Consider the following 18,385-nt stretch of genomic DNA (forward strand, 5'->3'; position numbering starts at 1 on the left):
CAGAAATCTCCAATAGCAGATGTACAGATGAAATGGAAGTATGATAAATGGAGCTGCAAGCCCGTTCGTGAAAGATAACGCTCCTGCAGATGAAAGAGGTTCATTGTATTGATGATTGGATTGAGTGAAAAATACAGTATAAGAAAAGTAAACGGTAGACAGTTGAAACGAGTTAGCATTCATAAATACTGTTTTAAGATAATATTTAATTTGTCGTCGTAAGAATCTTTATTCCTTCAAAGACAAGTGTGACATATAAACACACGGTGGATTGCTCCGTTGAAGAAGGATCTGGTATAGAAACACACACTGAGAAAAACCCGTTTTCCGGACAGCGGTATATTATACAAATATACGGAATCCTCTTACTTACTACAGAAATCATCACGGAGCATACGTTATCCGTATGCTACATAGGCCTTATATGTTACATCATGCCGTTGCAGGATGTCTCATATCTAACAGTCTTCCTTATATTACATACATATATGTAGTTACCTTCGTCAGCTATATATTATATACGTCCATTTGTATGTAAGATCCTGACCGCCTATATTGTTTCATACGGAAAGTACGTACAGATGGAACACTTATACAGAAAGTATTGTAAAACATGAGTTTTCAGTTATACGTTTGCTGTACGTTAAGTCCAAAAACTACAGGATTTACAAATGTAACATACGATTTCACGTACGGCACATACGATTTTTTTTTCTCAGTTGGACAGGTGTGGTGTATAAGATTCATTTACTTTTTTTAAATTTGTTAAAGTCTTTCAATACCTAATCATAGGCTTGGATGACTTTGCGTCTCTGAAGAAAAACTGATAATCGTCCATAGAGAATTAAATTTCAAGCTCCTATTCTGAAATTATATGGAGTTCCAAAGCTGGAAAGAATATCTGAAATCTCAAAATGGTGTCGTTCATTTTAGCAAATCGACTAGAACAGTGGTTAATCTTTTGCGCACAAGATAGAATTTGTCACAAATATCGTGGTATATGAGTCGCAGCGGGTTGCACCTAACGTGGTTTGAAAGCTAATAGCTGAAGCTAGTAGATGTGTAAAAAATGGTATATACAAAGGTATTGCATTGTGAAGATGAGTGAACTTGGTAGGACACAGAGCCTCATTTTACAATTTAATTTCGATGAAGGTGCAAATACTGCGCATTGCCGTGAAAAAAAATGTGCTGTTTATGTGCAAGATAGTTATAAATGCAATAACCAAGAAAAGGTTCAGTCGGTTTCGCCTTAGAAATTCCGATGTCCAAGATTTTTTTGCAGTGGGGAACCAATCACAGCAGAAGTTGATGATATTCTGACAACATTCGAGCAAGACTGGCATGTAAATAGATCTAATCATAACATCGCTGATGATCTGGATATTCATCAACATACAGTGTTAAACTATTTGGAGACAGCGGACTTTAAAAAGAGGCTAGACGTTTGAATGTCACATGGTTAGACCAATATATATTTGATCAAATTTTAATCCGCAAAATTTCTACTGAAAAGTACAGGAATTAGACCCATTTCTAATGTGATTATGTTTAATGAAAAGTGGATAATGTACGACAACAATGGGTAAAAAAAAAAAATCATGATCGAAGTGAGAAGCTCCACAGTTTGTAACAAAGCCCACACTGACACCGAGAAGATTATGCTGTGCGTTTGGTGGTATTGGTTGGACTTACGAGCTGGTGCCGCCGGGCAGAACGATAGACTCGGTTCTGTACTATCGATAATTAGCGCGAAATCACCTAGCAGTTCAAAAGAAGCGAAATTCAAAACAGGCGGCCGGAACGGATCAACAGAGAGAATGTCGTATGCCACACTAGCAACGCCAGACCGCATACATATTTAACAACATGTCCCACAAATTGAGATGACTTGGCTGGGAGATTTTAATACATTTACCGTATAGCTTGAACCTGGCACCATCAGACTATCGTTTGTTTCAGTCTCTGCAGAACTCGTTGAATGGTGTTAAGCTAGTTTCAAAAGAAGCCTATAACAACCACGTAACACAATTTTTTGACCAGAAACCAGAAAAGTTCAATAGCTCGATGGTATTATGCTGTTACAGGAAGAAAATGAAAAAAAAAAAATCATCCAAAAAAATGGTGCGTATGTGGCTTCATAATGTTACTTCAAAATTACAGTAAATGCATTCTTAATTTTTACCTGCAACAGCTCAATCCTTTTTAGACAACCTGATAAGTTTAGACAAACATTTACTATTAAATTCTTAATAATAACGGATCGAAATTAATAATGCTGTAATCAAGGATGCTAAATAGGACCGGAACAGACTAAAGAATCTCTTGTAATGACGGAAACAGGCAATATTTCAATAATTAAAGCGATACTTCAATTGCCTCTTATTTCCGCGCATTCATTTTAGTTGTGACGTCATTTCTATTTTCAAAGGGAATTCATATCAGTTTAATTTATGCTGTTTGAAGCAAGAGAGATGAGTCGGTAATGAATATTACACGAAGGTTGTCTCTTTACGTATTGTATGATAGCAAGTGCATCTGTGCAACATTAAGTTCTTTACTTTCTCCTAAAGAGAATTAAAGTTGAAACTTTTAGCTGTAATGGTTCAGAGAAGAAATTAACGTCGATGAATATGCTCAAAGAGAATTCTGTGATATACACTTTGTTTTCGATTTTAATGAGTTTTGCTGCTTTGGATATTGAGGCTTGGAAATAGAAACGATTCTTTTCATATTTTACTAACTTCTGCTGACGAAAGTAGTTTTACGTCAGCATTTAGATTACTAGAAGTGCCTATAATTAGCAGCCCCCCCCCTTAAATAAGTAAGTTAAAAGGATAAGTCATAAGTCTTGCAATTTTTACACAGCCCAAACAATAAGCACGCGTATAGACACCATGATCGACCGTAAGTTCAAGATCAAATTGGCTCAAGAGATACTGCGGCAAGTGAACTATTTCACACGGAGGCTGCCACTCCGTCAACATCTTAAGCCAGTTTTTAGTGGCAGTGATGATGAGTGCTCAACATCGTCTGATATGTGAACTGTTACTGTATAAGTTCGAAGTCGGATATAACGTTCTGACTCGGATGAACTACGGCAGCAACCCAAAACATTTGCCATGTGAAATGAGATGGTGCAGTGAATCACAACATAGTGATTTACTGGTTTACATAGTGATTAAGAAATATCATTCTAGTTGTTAAAATGTCGAAGGTCAGCTCAGGTCGGGCCGCTCCAGGGTAACATATTCTGAGGTCTTGTTATACGCCACTGAGGAAAATCCATTTACCAACAAACTACAATTGTCAAATCAACTCGGTACATCCCAGTTCACTGTAGCGTGTCACTTTCATGAACTCAAGAAAACCATGAGGAGGTGCCGTATTGCGCCATACGAGTTGATCCAGTTCAAATTCAGAAGAGAGCGAATGTACCGAGAAGTACTGCATAACTTGTTAGGTGTATGTTGTATGAAACGGATTGTCACATGCGAGAAAAAGTTTATGTATTTCCGAAATCTGAATCAGCGAAAACAGTAGTTGAGAAAGGACCAACTTCCAGAATTGTTCGTTAAACAGGGCCGTTTCGAGCATAAAGATATTGGTCTGTTTTTAATGGAGCTACGAGATAATTCATTTCGAGTTCGTTTTTAACGGTCACATCATCAATTTCACCTCCCGAAAGGTTTGAGCGGATGTAGGCTGCACTACACCAAAAACATTCACCATTGGTGTACCGAAACGCGCCCTGTTATAACAGGATAACGTAAGGCCACTCTCGGCTCGAAAATCGCAACAAAAAACTGAGGAACTTCACTGGATAGAACTGGTAACACATCCAAAGTAAAGTCCTGAGTTTTCTCCTTCGGATTACTACCTGTTTCGGTCTATGGCGCACCTTCTGATATCTTCACCAACCAGCACGAGGTGGAACCAGCAGTGACTGACTTCTTTCTCTCTAAAAATAAGACATGATAATGAGTCGAGGAATTGGCAGGAAGATTGCCCCAAATAGTCCAACACGAGATTTAATTTAAATGTCAACCTTCTTTCATTGTATTGTAATAATACAGGTACACGGGGAGGAACGGATATGTACCAGAATATTGCATGAATGATGAATCTTCCTTGTAGCTTCAGTTCAATTTAAGTCACTTATTTGTAAAGACATATTTTGTTTTGTCTAAATGCTTGGCCAAAATAAATGTTTAACTCATTTGCCTTACGTAAATTAGGCGTTGTCGTTAAGCCAGTAGAATAGAATTAACCCCTTGGGGATTTTATGGTACAATTTGTACCATACGGGGTGTTTCATGGTACATTGCGTTATAACTGTCCTATTTGAGCTTATTCGTCCGGTTTTTTTTTGTTTGTTTGTTTTTCAAGTCCAGAGGCATTGTAGAAGACATTACGGATGGTTTCACACCTTCCTGTGTCGAGACATAGGAGGTGATGACGTCATAAGTTTAAAATTTATATTTTCGTGTAATACTTTTTTTGGGGGGTTATGTAAAGTATTTTTGGCGGGCTTATTTTTGCACGTAAAAGATTGAAATTTTGCACAAACATGCAGTCCACCGAGTAGTATTTACCAGATTTTTTCAGATTTCTGCGTTAAAACGGGGAATACAGAGGGGCTAAACGTTGAAAAAGGGAAATTTTTACCAAAAAATCCCTTTCACGGGATTTTCCCGCCTTAGATACATAATGGGGACAAGTGAATGGTACCGCCTGAAAGGCAGTTCTATTCTGAAGAGAATGATGGGCGAAACATGACCCTAGGGTAACTAGGGATGTCTCAGGGAATGTTTAAAAATTTCCCTCTGTATACGGGAATATGGGACATTGTCGGTATATATATATTTTTTTTTTGGCGGGCTTACTTTTGCACCTGGAAAATTGGAATTGTGCATAAACATTCAGCCCACCGAGTAGTATTTACCAGATTTTTTTCGGATCTCTGCGTTAAAACAGGGGGGTCCAGGGGGGCTAAAAGTTGAAAAAAGGATATTTAGACCCAAAAAATCCCGTTTTTCCTCATTTTCCCTCCTTAGATACATGATGGAGACACGTGAGTAATACCGCTTGAAAGGCAGTTCTATTCTGAAGAGAATGATGGGCGAAACGTGACCCTAGGGTAATTAGGGATGTCTCAGGAAATTTTTTACCTGAAATCATGGTGTTTTACGGTAATTTGGGGCATGGTGGGAATTCCTGATGAAATTTCTCCCGCCCTTGGTATTCAAGATAGAAACTTGAAATTTGGCACACACATTCAGTATACCAAGTACTATTTATCAGATTTTTTTTTTAGATTGCTACGTACACACAGGGTCGCTCCAGGGGGGCCCAAAGTGCGAGAAAAAAATTTCCCTCCGAAATTTTCCTTTGACATCATTTTCCCCGCTCCTGGTATAAGGTATGAGCATGCAAGTGGTATCATTTGAAAGCCAGCTCTATTCTGAAGAGAATGAGGTATGAACCATGATCCTAGGATAAATAGTGACGATGCAGTAACTGCTTGACTGAAAGTCTAAAAAATAGCCCAAAAACCCCGGATCTCTTAACCCTTAGATTCACTTGGCATTTTTCCTACGTAATTACACTTGGTGGGTCAAAATGACCCGGTGCTCTTTTTGATGTTTAATCTTTAGGAAATTGGAGATCTGGTTCGGAAATGATGTTTGCTATATCCCTAGTTTTTCACATGGTTCTAATGTGCTTGAAGTTTGTACAAGGGCTTATGTGTACAAGAACTTATTTGTACAAGGGCATATGTGTACCTGTTCACAGGTTTACTATTGTAATCAAAGAAGTTGGAATTTTTATTCAGAATTTATGTTTGCTTCATCGCTATTTTCGCACACGGTCGTAATGTGCTTGAAGGTTGTACAAGGGATTATGTGTAGAAGGAAATGTCTACTGGTTCATAGGCATGCTATTGTAGTAAAAATACACTATTGATTGCAATTCAGAATAATATTTCATTATTCATATCGTAACATGTTGTACAAAGGTGAATTTTAATGCTATTAGAAATTATTAGCAACAAGTAGTAACGTACGCATTGCGAACGAGTTTGCCTTCTAGATTTGTACACAGTCTAATTTCTTCCAACAAGTCTGGTAAAAAGAACATATCAAACGCAGCTTTAGGTGAAGTGAGATGAATGTTTTTGACAGGTCCAGGATTATGTCTTACAACATTATGACAAGGGTTTGACTTGAAGTACGGGGATTCGTGTTCCAAATATTACCGTCTTTAGAAATATATCGACCGTTTATACCATGACTACAAGAGGGAATGGGCACATCGTTAGTAGTTTCACTTTCACCGTCGTCCGTAGATTCACTTTCATTATAGGAATCCTCTTCATTACTCTCGGAAATAACAGTTACTCTTTCTGCCTGTAGCTGTCCAGTATCTTCCGTGTCACTATCGTCATCCTCACTTGCATCTAACAGAAGTTCATCACTTATAGCCTCATCTGAAAGTCCGCTTATTTTCGCAGTCTAAATTTCACCTCACAAATAGACGCACTAATACACAAGCTGACAACAATTTTCAACAAATCAAATTCACAGAAAAATATTTTCTTCTTTCTCTTCTTCGTCTCTTTATTTCCGCATTTTTGACCTTATGTGGGCTTAGAGAATACAAGTGTTCGAAAGTGAAATATATTACTGAAAATAAAACAAAGTAAATTACGGGTCAATTTGACCAACCAAATGTAATTACGGAGCAAAGAGAGAAATCAGTTTTCCCCCACCCCATATTTGGTTATACTAAAAAACTAAATATCAGGTATAGTAGACAAAAGATGAATATGAGATGTCACAAAGTCTGGTTTTATAAAAACATCACTGACTCGTTTAGAAAAACAAAAGAAACAGGTACCGGGTCAATTTGACCCACCAAGTGTATCTAAAGGTTAAAAGTTAAGGTATCAGCTTCTTCCTCCACTATTTGCACTCACACAGAGGAAGTTTGTATTATGCTAAAACGGTTACTTCCTGTTTCGCAGAATGCGTTATCAGCGTACAGCGTTGCCAAGTTTACTTATTCCTGTTCTGCAGAAGTGCCCTAGAGGCTAAGTATCGATGAGTAGTTCACCTCGATAATTCAAAATCGCATGAAGAGTTTTGGTAGTATCTGAATATTAGAAATATTTGAGTCATGGAAAATAACAACAAGAACAACAGCAAGAAAGAGATGCAGCTTGCAATAGAGTTTTGTCACGCAAGTCCAATCACAATATACTGCAAGGAGAACAACATACAAACACAAACAATTTTTTTAAAAAAATCATTTGCGTTGAACAATAATGACATGAATCTTAATAATGACGCGACTCTAAATATCACCTTCTCATCAACGTATTATATTTTCATTAAGATACTACATTAAAGTAAGAATAAATCCAACCTTATCAGACCTAAAAATACTCTTAAGAGCGTGAATACGACTGTCTAAATGTCTGCACAATGAATCTTCTCCGCAAAGTTAAATTGATTGTTTCCAGCAGCCGCATTGGTAATATTGTATCAAAAGCAATTTAATGAGATAGATAAGCAAGGTACTGCTTCTTACATGAACCATTTTAACGTTCGGCTATTCAATGAGAAATGGAAACAGTTCTCTGATTGGCTTCCTCACAGCCAGTCACCTAGCAGAGCCGAGAAGTACCAAAAATAACACCATTTTGTGCCACTTCATTCCTCAAGAATTCCCTTTCACTTTACGGTGTGCTGGTATACCAGACATCTTGACTTTCTCAATAATTTATGCAATAATTGGTTTGTTACTTGCAATTTCATATGTGGAATCAATCTCCAAATGATGGAACCAATTTCTCAACATGGTAATACAAATATCGGCGTACTTCCGGTGCAGTACAGATTTTCCACAAACCTATGTGAAAAATAAAAATCTCATTCTGCGAAATAGGAGCACACGCATTGGGTTATTTTTCTGTTCTTTGAAATATTGCAATACTGAGTGTGAAAAAACATTTTCAACCTCTTTCTGCGAAACAGGAGCACAGTCCTAAAACAAAATGGGATTACGAACCTTCACATACATATTTTGTTTTCTAATATCTATTATAATAATGAAACCTATTAGTTTTTATAATAACTTTATGTAGCACTGTGTATTATATGCTGCTGCTGGAACTGTTGAATGGTACAGTCTATCTCGATTCTAGCTAATTATTATAAAAGTTTTCAATGATTTTTAAATTCGAAAATTTTGGGACACATCTTAGGGGGCTGTATGACACTCCAGGGTCTCTCGACACTCCAGGGTGAGAACTACTGGTCTTGGGAGTGTCACAGTGTAAAGCTTAATATGTGGGTATATTTAAATATCAGTTTCACCTTGAATAGTTGGCATAGTTATCCTACATCAATTTCCACTTTCACATAAATATTCTTTTTCTTTTTTTTTTTTTTGGACTTTTCGAAAATTATGTACGAGGACTTATCCATATAATTTTATTCAGTTTGATTAGATTTATGTCTTGATATGTGTTTCATCTTTGGACAACATTTTTTTTCGTTAAAAACTAAATAATACTGAAGAATTGTACCAATGCTTTTGTTTTTGTTTGCACGGAGTTGCACTTTTCCCAGAACCTATGCACGGCGCAGTGTATGATAAGTACTACCAGTATTTGCCGGTGTCTTCACAAGCATTGTGACTAAAATTTCTCGCCCTACTTTTCGAGTGCCAGCAGATGATTGCCTTGCCGAAACAACAGTTGCAAATCTATGAATCCACTAATCATTCGCCTGTAGTCCATGTGATTATATCGCCATGCTTTGTAGCTAGCGTTGTCACTTCGAGACTAAAGTTTAGCTAAGGTGTCATGAAAGTGATGTCTCGTCTCGGAAAGTGTATCTGTTTCTGAATGAAGAGCCCTGTCCCGTCTCGTAATTGTCGTTCGAAATTTGTGTCTCGTCTCGTACAAGTTATACCTTATAATGTGCCGATAAATTGGCTACTAATTGACCACGGGAATACAGAATGTCGAAAGTATCCTTCAGAGCCGGATCTACGAAATATTGCGTCCGGGGCAAAGACGTATATCTGCCCTCCTTCCTCCCAATGTTGCATCAAAATGGCGCCCCTTCATGCTCTCATCCAGCTGCGCCCCGGGGCAAATGCCCCAAATTTACCCCCCCCCCCAGATACGGACCTGGTATCTTTGAACCACACAAAACTAATTCAATTCAATAGCTCCGCTGAACAACGTTGCAAGCGACAATTTCTGTCACATTGAAAATTTAACAGAATAACTGTACTGTCATAGAAGTTCGAATTCTATGTAACATCATTTGATATAAAGGCATAGTTTGCAACTGAAAAAGTAAATTTAAACCCTATACATAATCAACATAAATAGTTTTTTGTTCTATTTCTGTAAACTTGGATTGTTGTCACTTGCAACGTTGTTTGGCGGAGCCATTCAATTGGGGCTACTAATTATAGGGGTAACTTTAATATTGTACGAAAATCAGTCCATGAATTTCCTAAATGCCTTACTTTTTCGAGTCAATCCCGAATTCATTATTGCAATTTTACCAAAATCGATGACAAGAAATTAAATAAGCTTTATTTCACGAAAAGTTTATTTCTTTCTTTTTTAAATACTGTATACTTTCTTGCGTAATCGAATCGGGAAGGTCGAGAAAACTATTTGCCCTTATGATCTCCTTGGCTTTAAACTCAGTTTTGGAACTAATATTAACATGTGAATGGTTGAAAAAGGAAAAATTCTAGGTAGCTATGCATTTTGCACGTTAAGTATTGAACGTGACTAAAGCTTTCATGGTTTATACATAACACTATCAACCTGTCGACGCTGATGACGGCTTTTCAAGCTTCGGTTTTGATGTTATCCTTGGCCTAACATGGCCTCTGCATTCCATACTTATCTCTTTAGTTTCTTTCTGCAGCACACCTTGCCACGACGCTTTTTCCTCCGATTAGTTTTTAACATTACAGCAAAAGTCACTCACAACTAAAAAGAAGGTGGTTGCCTGTCCCTTATACTACATTAAGTTTTCGTATTTCTATTAGTCGAGTAAATGATGCAGTTTACGATTCAATTCAATGTGCTTGAATTCTCGTACATAACTACTGCAAGTTAAAGTTAGTTAATTTCAATTATAAATTAGAGTAATAGGTTGCAGTATTAATAAAATATATTGGGCTATAGTTCTGTGGATTTCAATGAAAAAAGTCATCATCACTTGTTTTGGTGAAGTTGGGATTTTGAGAATACATCAAATGCTAACAGTTTGGATCAACGATGGAAAATCATTTTAAATTGTGATTTAATTGTTTGTCGAGGAAAGAGAGTGGAAGTTGTATGTGAGCTTATATTGGGTCGATGCATAAGTTCGTGCGGTTCTTATATTTCATATTTTATTTTTATTCTGATGTTCTGTTAATTCAAGTATAAATACAACATAGACGTAACATTAACATGTTCTACAAGTGTAACAATACATTGCATACATTTTACTGTCACTCACATTAACTCAGAATCACTCAATGATGTATTCACCTCCACTATCTATGACCTTCTGCCAACGTTCAGGTAGCAATTCAATGTCTCGCCTGTAGAACTTGGAGCATCAGACAAGTCAAACTGTCCTGCTCGAAAGCGGGAAAACTATTTCTGTGCTGTTCTTTCAGCAGTTGCTTCATTTCCGTATACTGCACAAATTATTCTCGCAGCTTCTACTGCACTGGCATCTTGGTTAAACTCGAAGAGTGCAGTAAAATGTAACGGAAATGACTACTTCTCTCAACTTGACATTCCATATTAGTTTGTCTCTGAGATATATACAATAATAGGTTCACAATCAAGAAAACGTGTGTTTCACAACACACAAACTCCAAACTACGCTAAAACAACGGAATAACGATAAAAAATCGCTTCACGCCGCATTGTTGCCAGCCTAACTTATGCATCGACCCAATACTAGCGTCAATTATCCAGTTCGGTGGGTTAGAATAAGAAAAATAGCGCTCTCTAATAGACGACGAGTTTTGTCTTAAAAATTAAATATTACTATTGTGGGCTGAATTTGGAACGGCATCGGAACTGTCACTGTTATTCTCAGCGGTCCCGAAACCTACGAATTCAACACTAATATCGGTCACTTAAGTTGCACCGTCAAAGTGAAACGATAGAAACTATCCAAGGCTCGAACCTCATCTATGTTGGAAATTTGATCGAGATCGGTCGGGTGGTTCAAGAGTTATTAAGTCACGAAGATAGTTACTTTCATTTTTACCTATATACACTATGTGATCAAAAGTATCCGGACACCCTCAAAAACGTACGTTTTTCATATTAGGTGCACTGTGCTGCCACCTACTGCGAGGTACTCATTATCAGCGACCTAAGTAGTAATTAGACATCGTGAGAAAGCAGAATGGGGCGCTCCGCGGAACTCACGGACTTCGAACGTGGTCAGGTGATTGGTTGTCACTTGTGTCAGAAGTCTATACGCGAGATTTCCACACTCCTAAACATCCCTAGTTCCACTGTGTATGATGTGATAGTGAAATGGGAACGTGAAGGGACACATGCAGCACAAAAACATACAGGCCGACCTAGTCTGTTGACTGACAGAGACCGCCGACAGTTGGAGAGGGTCGTAAAGTGTAATAGGCAAACATCTATCCAGACCATCACGTAAGAATTCCAAACTGCATCAGGATCTACTGCAAACACTATGACAGTTACGCGTGAGGTGAGAAAACATGGATTTCATGGTTGAGCGGCTGCTCATAACCCACACATCACGCAGGTAAATGCCAAACGACGCCTCGCTTGGTGTAAGGAGCGTAAACATTGGACGATTGGAAAAACGTTGTGTGGAGTGACGAATCAGGGTACACAATGTGGCGATCCAATGGCAGGGTGTGGGTATGGCAAATGTCCGGTGAACGTCATCTGTCAGCGTGTGTAGTGACAACAGTAAAAGTCGGAGGTGGTGGTGTTATGGTGTGGTCGTGTTTTTCTTGGACGGGGCTTGCACCCCTTGTTGTTTTGCGGGCTACTCTCACAGCGCAGGCCTACATTGATATTTTAAGCACATTCTTGCTTCCCACCTTTTAAGCACCTTCTTGCTTCTTGCTTTGTAGCTTTAAAGAAGAACTGTTAGGACTCTTTAATTCCATGACGGAAACATCGATGAATGAGATTCTCAAACCTGAGTTCGTGCAGCAAAATTCTACCAAGCCCTTCAAAGTTTTGATTTCAATTTTTTACTTGAACTGTTTTATGTTATAGGATCAAGATAAGAAATCTTGATCAATATCTTACAAAAGAAAATTCATGATGTAAGTTATTGCAGAAATAAAATAGATGACTTTGAAGAATATCTAAGATCATTGAGAGACGGTTTCGACTATATTTAGTAATGAATGGAAGAACATGAAAAGCCACATTTTTAAAAAAGGTCAAGGTAAATGAAGTGGGATTTGACTCCTTCCTCTTAAAAAATCGTTGCAAATGCCTATAGTTTGAAATGGTTGAAAATGAAATGAAATGAAATATTTGAGTTTTACGTCCCACGTTTATGCCTACGCTAAAAGAAATTTTCTAGATTTTCTGATATTGAAAAACTAGAGATATTTGTAATATCAGCAACCAGTAACAATCGTCAAAGTGTCACACCACGCCACTTTGTTTTACAATGTTCATGTTCAAAAGTGGCTTCTCTATTGTCATATACATCTATTAAGCCAGATATACACGTTCAGAAAACAGCTAATTCCCTGTAAAAGAAAAAAAAAATACGACTACAGCACTTGAGGCAAGGACAGTTTAATAGTATGAACTAGTGAACGAGAATCTATTTGTATTTCAAAATTAACTGAAAACAGATACCTGATTACAAACCAACAGGCTTCAGAAGGAAATCTACTGTTATTGTAACATTTTATCATTCCAATTGCATTGCTTGAGCATGATGCCCACAGGTATAATAAGGGACTTTGTTCGACCTCTATTTATTTTTGTGCACATGTGGGAATTAAGTTTAAAAATTTTTCACATCTACGTAATTTACAAAAAAAATCAAATGTTTGAGTTTTACGTCCCACGGTTATGCCGGTTAGGCTAAAGGAGACGGTGATGATGAGAGATGAGTGAAATGGTGGAATGAAGAAAGTGGGAGGAAACGGGAGAACCCCGAGAAAACCCACGAGCACGGTGTTTGTCCACCACAAAGTTCACTTGGCGGGGGCTCGGATCGAGCCCGGGACCCCAAGCACCAGAGGTGAACGCTCTACCACTGAGCCACCGCGCCCCCCATACGTAATTTACAGTCGAAACGTGTAAATGTTTTGTCTATTAATGTATGGTACTGCATGGTACCAACAGAGAAAAAAGCCTTCCCCTCTGGTCTAATGGTTATCGCGTGAGCCTTTGGTGCACATCGTCCATCCCCAGTGAAAGAGCACAAAAAATTTACTTTCATAATCATTTACTTTAATTAATAATCCGTTTCCCTTAAATAGCCTAAATTGCATAATCGTGGAACATTAAAACAAAAAGTGTATGTCATTTTTTATTCAACAGGAATAAAGCTTCTACAGCTGGTGATTTTATTTTATTTTTTATTTAGAGTTGCAGTTCAATTAATAAATTTGAAGTTATTGTCAAGGTATCATTAAAGCGTTTTTAGAAGGTCAAAGGAATATGCTACGAACCCTCTTGGACTTTATCTCCCTTGTATCTTCAATCATAACTGAGTTAGCATATGGTCCCTGACATTTGTTACACCCTGTATTTTTTTTTTTTTTTTAAAGAAATGCTGATTCCGTTCAAGTTAAAATTGAATGCATATTTGAACTGCAGAATTTTTAGCTTTGCATTCCCTAAAAGTATTGGGTCCTTTAGACCCACGGGCTTTCCTGATTTAAGCAGTATCAATACGCTTAAGAACGACTAAACGTATCTGGAGTCTTTCTGTAGTGTAGAATATCTGAGAAGGTTGTTGTAATTTATCACAAAGAATTAAAGAAAGATACATTGACCTTGAGGTTTATCAATCCTCACGCGAATTCAGAGAAGCCAGAAGGAGATGATGCCTGCCTTATAACCTTTTGCACACGCAATACATTTTATAAGGTTCGTATCTATTTTTAAATTTTAATTCGCGCGTACACAGACACACATACACACACACAGAGAGAACGAAACATCAACAGGTATACGATACGAAAGGAAACTGCTGTCCACTCGAAGAAAATGGAACAGTGTTTTAAAATGGGGTCTCAGAGAACCCTATGTGAACTTAAGTCGGAGCCAACCTGAGCAAATTTATAATTATCCTGGCACCAATTCAGAGCATCTTTCCACTCCAGAAGTTTTGTTCTTCAAATAATACTCTTCTCAGACAAAGATCGTTTATTACAAGGAAACTGCAACACAAGAGAAAAAATAAAAACAAGACCGTTTGGCTACCTCAGTGTTACATAACAACTTCTTTCCATTTTTTCTACTCTTCTTTAACTATGTAAAATAGTAATTCTTTGTTTCAGTATCGGAATAAGTGGGATTTAATTTGTAATTATGTGTATGTAGCTCGCGCATAGTCAAATGGTTAGCTCGCCTGCCTCTGGCGAACAAGGTTCTATATCCAACACTGTGAGGCAGTTGTTGATTTTCTTTCATATCCTTATGTAACACCTAGATAATAAAGGATGTGGATATACTACTTTCCCAACCACACTGATGCGTGACTTCCGGTGAATCGGTGCAGGCACCATAATTTAAGATCATCTCACATAGCAAAAGAGCCCCTTCTCTTAGCACTATTGTCTTACCCATATGACAGGTGGATTATTGCACAATACCACACCACACTACGAATTCCACATCGTGAGACAATCAATCGTGGAGCTACTGGAGCAGAATTGGACCACACATCACTTACATAATAAATTATGTAGACGTCGTACCGCAATAGTGACATATTATTATTTTGTCCAACGGTATTAAAATAAGTTTCTCGACAAGAAGATGGCATACAAAAATGAATTAAATTAACAAATCATGCCCGATGTTTTCAAACGTTTTGTCTATATCAGCCATGTACAACAGCCGGTACACTGAACTCTTTTATCCGGCCCGCCTGAACCCTTATTGAAAATGTACTTCTTACATAATCTTAAACTGAATTGAAAGTATTTCCTGGATAACTGATCTTACCTTGGAAAATATCATCCTCGTTGGAGCATCCAGTATACCACGGAACACTGAGAGGCTAGCTCAGAACATGAAGAATTAAATTCCCCAGTAAAATGATAAATAAAAGATTTTTCTGCTTTTTTTTTAGTAAGTTCTTACGTTCTGAGTGCATGTTAGTTACAACGAGCTTTTTGTAGATTAATGTTGTATAATCTGGATATCGATTCATCGAAGATCACTTCCGCTTTTAGAGGTCTCAAACGATAAAAAATTGATACCGAAAATATAAAATCATTTTTAAAACGTCTGGTATTTTCGACCTTTGACGTCTCCACCGTGCTGGAAATCCTATTAGTCAATGTTATTTAAAGTAGGGGATGTATGCTAAGGTAACACAAATAAAAGAATATTCTTTGTAGTGCATTGTTTTTAAAATTCTTTTTCAGTTATTATTCCCTGTATGACGATGATGGAAGCTTTAAGCCGTTTTTGGTCTTATCACCGTAAATATCCAATATTTTAAAGACAAAAGAGTTTTCTTTCCATCTTTTTAAATCTATTTTTTTTATATTCTATAACAGTGGTGTCCAATTATAATGAGCCTGAGGGCCATAACCGTCTTTGCTAGCAAGGTGGAGGGCCGCAGATTATTATTATTATTATTATTATTATTATTATTATTATTATTATTATTATTATTATTATTATTATTATTATTATACAAAAGAAAAATATAAAAATGTATTTGAAATATTACATTCAATGTGATAAATGAGGGTGACTAGGAGAGTTTACAAGGGCTGTGATTGTTGCGAGCCGCAGAAGATGTAAAAGAGAAGAATCTCCAAGGCAGCTTCTGAAGCGATTCTTTACAATTTTCATGATTGATTGGTTTGGTTTGGTTAATTGAAGTAATCGTTCCTTTCAGCAACGATGCCTTCCCTATAGCTACATTAGCGATTCCAGTGTTGCCTTGGATGTCCGGACCTTTTTGTTGTACAGAAGCGCTAAATGAATGCCTCATTTCGAAAGAAGAGTGGAAACATTAAAAGAATGAACATAAATGAAAATATTATCAGTAATAACAATCGTATGTCGTGAGAGCTTTGTGGGCCGCAGAAAATGGTTTGGCGGGCCGCATGCGGCTCGCGGGCCGCCATTTGGACAGCTCTGTTCTATAACATTTTAAAATTTTGTCGACAAAATAATGCACACACAGGTTATTTTATAGTAGTAATTCTAGATCTCTTTCTGATTTACTTTGTTTGTAGTTATGGTTACTGCTTGAAATCCTCTGCAGAAACTTTGTTTCCCATTTATTCCGGTTTGAAATATTAAAGCCGGGAGACTGCGGTTTGGGAATTGTATTTTCCATTCATACAGTAAAATGAATCATACATGCATGAGAAAGAGTTAGGAAAGAAGAAAATCACAATAATTATTTAACAATGTGAGGAACTTCATACATACAAAAAAAGAAAGATAAAAAGAGAGAAAAGAAAAGAAAAATTATAAAAATAAAAGTTTACGAGCTAGACCATTGAAGAGTTATGTTTGAAGACCTTTCACCTACGTTTTACACGTAAATCTTTTGATCGGATCTCTTTCATCAATATGGTTAGCGCATTACTCTGTGCATACACAAGAATGTATAATGTATTTAACATAACCTATAATCAGAGAGATAAGAAGGAATAAAGTATAAAAAACTGCCCTCATAATACAGCAATCTAGTATTTTAGGGGTAACAATATTTTGAGTAATTTAGAGTAAACTACTTTCAAGGTGACCAAACAAAGATTATATCAAATTTAAGATTGGTGTTTATAATATATATAATACTGTATGTATTATTGAAGTTGCATACATTTTATGAAACTACAGGTCAGTTCGAGCCCGACAGCTAAGTCAAAGAGGTAAATTAGCATCATATGAGAAAAAATTGCAACATAGCTATTTCTTTAAATCAATTTTTTATGAAGCATGGTGTGTACTTCTTTGAGTCTTCCCACTGAGGACTATTTCTTCTGCTTGACATCAGTCAGGATCTCAAAGGGGTGAGTCCGGAACAACTTCCATAACACTCGTATTTAGTTAGGGTTTGTTCGTAAGTCAAAATATCAACCAAATATCTATGCTTCTATACGAACTATTGTTAAAAATCGTAAGATTTCTATAGTGAGACAATGACAGATGAAGTATTTCCATTCTGTTAGTTACGTTTTGTACTGAATTCAACTTAAAAACAAGTTGCCATTTGACAACTTAATGTATTAAATTAACTACTACTAATTGACATACCCTGAATGCTCTCAATATCTTTGGGTGGCACCTTATTCTCAAAAATAGAATTTAAAAATATTCTGAGAACTTAACTCGATTTCTCCATTTTTCCGTGAAAAATAATATATCAATACGTAATACGAATAAATCGTTATGTTGATAGCAGTTTTGGAAAACGCCTTGAAATTCGTCTCCGTAACCATTAATTCTTCTAATACTTATTATTAGACCTTGTAAACAATTATTAATATTAAGTGAACAATAACAAAGAGGTATGGAAATTGCATTTTTGAAATATTGTGTGTCAGCATTCCAGTTGTTTTTCGTACTTCTTAAGTGGGAGAAATTCAAATGAAATCTACTTTTCCATTGGGAAGCCATTGGAAATTCCGGTGTGGAGCAGCGGAAGAGAAAATGATTTATTTCGATGAGTCTATTCGAAATTCTCGTGCCTGATGCACGAGAATGATTTCTCCTAATACACTCACATAATTCATTGAAGCTTTTGCTGAGATCTATAATTCTTTATTTTGCACAGTTGACCTATTTCGGTAACTTACTATGAACTCGTCGGAAATAATTCGACTATAAATGGCTTCAGCTACTGACTTATTTTACACGAATATCTCAACGAATTAATTTTTCATCTCTCTTGGTATTCCTAAGGGAGTGCGTCATTCATTTGTTTTCAAACGATCATGTCAAGAATACATTTTTATCCTTATGATATTCATTCTTATTTCTGTAGTCTCTAGTGTGGTGCATGATTCGAAAAGGAACACTAACCGAGTCATTCATACAAGTTTCTAGTTAAGGATTCATAATTCATACAGTTCTATCATGACAAACAGTATGTACCTCAAAATGGTTTACCAGAGC

The 18,385-nt window shown here is 36.8% G+C and overlaps 1 protein-coding gene across 1 annotated transcript in view; it reads left to right on the top strand.

Annotated features, from left to right (window-relative positions):
- Window positions 1–18,385, top strand: part of LOC145664181 (sodium/potassium-transporting ATPase subunit alpha-B-like) — a 465,697-nt gene that overhangs the window by 79,288 nt on the left and 368,024 nt on the right. The window lies entirely within an intron of this gene.

Source organism: Thermobia domestica, chromosome 11 (genome assembly GCF_964235325.1).
Source record: "Thermobia domestica chromosome 11, izTheDome1.hap1.1, whole genome shotgun sequence".
Lineage (NCBI taxonomy): Eukaryota > Metazoa > Arthropoda > Insecta > Zygentoma > Lepismatidae > Thermobia > Thermobia domestica.